Raw genomic sequence first — 3,883 nt, forward strand, 5'->3', positions numbered from 1 at the left:
TATTTCCTTCATGCTTTTTTGTTTGTTTGTTTGTTTTCAACAAGTAAGTTAAGTTGTTGAGCTCTCTTTGCTATATTCCCCAGTTGGCACTCTACTCATGCTCAGTTTTCCATATTGAGCATTAGCTAGCTCTGCTTTTAATTGGTCAATATTACTTTGGTTTCTCTTATTCACTGAGTCAATCTCCTGCACTCTTTTCTTTAGAATATTTTGGTTATAACTGTGTGGAAGTGTGTGTATATGTCCCATTACTTCTGTAATTACTTGATCTCTTCCCACTGGAACACAGGGATAAATCACACCTAACAAGAAGTAAACACAAATCACTCAACCAACCTTTCCCTCTATGGGCAAAAACCAAAAGGAAGAAGGAATACAACCCTAAAGCCTGGGAAAATGAAACCTCAAGTCGACCAAGTTAGAAAAAAAAATGAAAAGACAGATAAATACATCACAAATGAAAGGACAAGGTAGAAACCAAAAAAACCAAACCAAAACAAAACAAACAAACAAAAAACAATAAACTAAGAACTAAGAGTAAATAAGCAATTGACCTGAAAGAAAATTCAGAATAATGGTAGTAAAGATACTCTGAAGACTTGAAAATAGAATTGAGAAAATGCAAGAAACATTTAACACAGTTAATGCAATCACCAAGGAAATAGAAGAAATAAAGAATAAGCAAACAAAGATGAATAACACAATTACTTAAATAAGGAATACTCTAGAAGGAACCAATAGTATAACTGAGACAGAAGAATGGATAAGTGAGCTGGAAGATAGAATGGTGGAAATAACTGCTGAAGAGCAAAATAAAGAGAAAATAATTAAAAGAAATGAGGATAGCTTCAGAGACTTTTGGGGCAGTATTAAATGGACCAACATTCAAGTTATAGGAGCCCCAGAGGATGAAGAAAAATAAAAGGTACTGAGAAAATTTCTGAAGAAATTATAGTTGAAAACTTCCCCAACATGGGAAAGGAAATAGGCAATCAAGTCCAAGAAGTGCAGCGTCCCTTACAGGATAAATCCAAGGAAAAACACATGAAGTCACATTAATCAAGCTAACAAAAAAAAAAAAAAAAAATCAAGCTAACAGAAATTAAACACAAAGAAATAATATTAAAAGCAGCAAGGAAAAAGAAACAAGTAACATGCAAGGAAAAATCTATATGATTAACAGTAAATCTTCTAGCAGAAATACTGCAGGCCAGAAGAGAATGGCAGGATATATTCAAAGTATGGAAAGAAAAAAAAAAAATCTACAACCAAGATTACTACACCCAGCAAAGATCTCATTAAAACTTGATGGAGAAATCAAAGGCTTTACAGACAAGCAAAAGTTAAGAGAATTTAGCACCACCAAAGCAGCCTTAAAACAAATACTAAAGGGATTTACATAGCCAGTAAAAACAATAGAAAGGAAAGACCTACAACAACAAACCCAAAATAATTAAGAAAAAAAAATATATATAAATAATTACATTAAATGGATTAAATGCACCAAACAAAAGATACAGACTGAATGGATATAAAAGTAAGACCTGTATATATGCTGCCTACAAGAGATTCACTTCAGACCTAAAGACACATTCAGATTGAAAGTAAAAAGATGGAAAAAACATACTCTGTGCAAACGGAAACCAAAAGAAAGTCAGAGTGGCAATCCTTATTTCAGAAAAAAATAAAAATATACTTTAAAATAAAGAGTAGTATAAGAGACAAAGAAGTATCAATCAAAAAAGAAGACATAAAAATTTTAAATATTTATGCACCCAACATAGGAGCACTTCAATACATAAGGCAAAGACTAACAGGCATAAGAGGTGATATTGACAGTAACACAATAATAGTAGGGGACTTCAACACCACAGTTACACCAGTGAACAGATCATAAAAACAGAGAATCAATAAGAAAGCACAAACCTTAAATGAAACATTAGACCAAACGGACCTACTTGATGTTTTCAGGACTTTCTACTCAAATGCAGAAGAATACACTTTCTTCTAAAGTGCGCATGGAACATTCTCCAGCACAGACCACATTTTGGGACACAAATCAAGCTGCAGTAAGTTTAAGAAAATTGAAATCATATCAAGTATCTTCTCTGACTACAACACTATGAGAACAGATACCAACTAAGGGAGAAAAAAAAAAAAAACAGCAAAAAACACAAGTTCATGGAGATGAAACAAAATATTACTAAATAACGAAGAGGTTGCTGACAAAATAAGAAGGGAAATCAAAAGATTCCTAGAAACAAATGACAATGAAAACATGATGACCCAAAACCTCTGGGATACAGCAAAAGCAGTTCTAAGAGGGAAGTGTATAGCAATACATTCCTACCTCAAGAAACAAGAAAAAAATTGAACAGACAACCTAACTCTCTGTCTAAAGCAGCTGGAAAAAGAAGAAGAAGAACAACAACAGCCAAAAAAAAAGTCAGCAGAAGGAAAGAAATCATAAACATTAGAGCAAAAATAAATGAAAAAGAAATTAAGGAAACAATAGCAAAGATTAATAAAACTGAAAGCTGGTTCTTAGAAAATATAAACAAAACTAACAAACCAATAGCCAGCTCATCAAGGAAAAAAGGGAGAAAAATCAAATCAACACAATTAGAAATGAAAAAGGAGAGGTTACAACAGACAACACAGAAATACAAAGAATCATAACAATATTATGAGGAAGCTGTGGTACATATACACCATGGAATATTACTCAGCCGTTAAAAAGAATTCATTTGAACCAGTCCTAATGAGATGGATGAAGCTGGAGCCCATTATACAGAGTGAAGTAAGCCAGAAAGATAAAGAACATTACAGCATACTAACATATATATGGAATTTAGAAAGATGGTAACGATAACCCTATATGCAAAACAGAAAAAGAGACACAGAAATACAGAACAGACTTTTGAACTCTGTGGGAGAATGTGAGGGTGGGATATTTCAAAAGAACAGCATGTATAATATCTATGGTGAAACAGATCACCAGCCCAGGTGGGATGCATGAGACAAGTGCTCGGCCTGGTGCACTGGGAAGACCCAGAGGAATCGGGTGGAGAGGGAGTGGGAGGGGGATCAGGATTGGGAATACATGTAAATCATTGTGATTCATATCAATGTATGACAACCCTGGAAAAAAAAAAAAAAAAAAAAAAAAAAAAAAAGATGAGAAGTTAAAAAAAAAAAAAACAATATTATGAGCAACTATATGCTAATGAAATGGACAAGCTAGAGGATAGGGACAGATTCCTAGAAAATTTCAATCTCCCAAGATAAATCAGGAAGAAATAAAAATTATGAACAAGTCAATTACAAGCAGTGAAATTGAGACTGTGATCAAAAATCCGCCCCCCCCCCAAAAAAAAAAAAATCCACGGGCCAGATGGCTTCACAGGGGAATGAAATCAAACATTTAGAGAAGAGCTAATGCCTATTTTTCTGAAGCTCTTCCAAAAATTTTCAGATGAAAGAACACTTCTAAATTCATTCTACAAGGCCACAATCACCCTGATACCAAAACAAGGCCAAGACAACACAATAAATGAAAATAAGAGGCCAATATCTCTGATGAACATAAATGCAATATTTCTCAACAAAATTCTAGGAAAATAATTCAACAACACATTAAAAAGCTCATACACCATGATCAAGTCAGGCTTATTCCAGGGATTCAAGGATTTTTCAGTATATGCAAATCAATCAACATGATAAATCATATCAACAAATTGAAATATAAAAATGATATGATAATCTCAATAATCAATATTCTAGGAATCAGCAAACTAAGATGGACTGGAATTGGTGAATTAAGCTCAGATGACCATTATATCTATGACTGTGGACAGGAATCCCTTAGAAGAAATAGAGTAGC

The sequence above is a fragment of the Cervus canadensis genome, chromosome X, assembly GCF_019320065.1.
Source record: "Cervus canadensis isolate Bull #8, Minnesota chromosome X, ASM1932006v1, whole genome shotgun sequence".
NCBI lineage: Eukaryota > Metazoa > Chordata > Mammalia > Artiodactyla > Cervidae > Cervus > Cervus canadensis.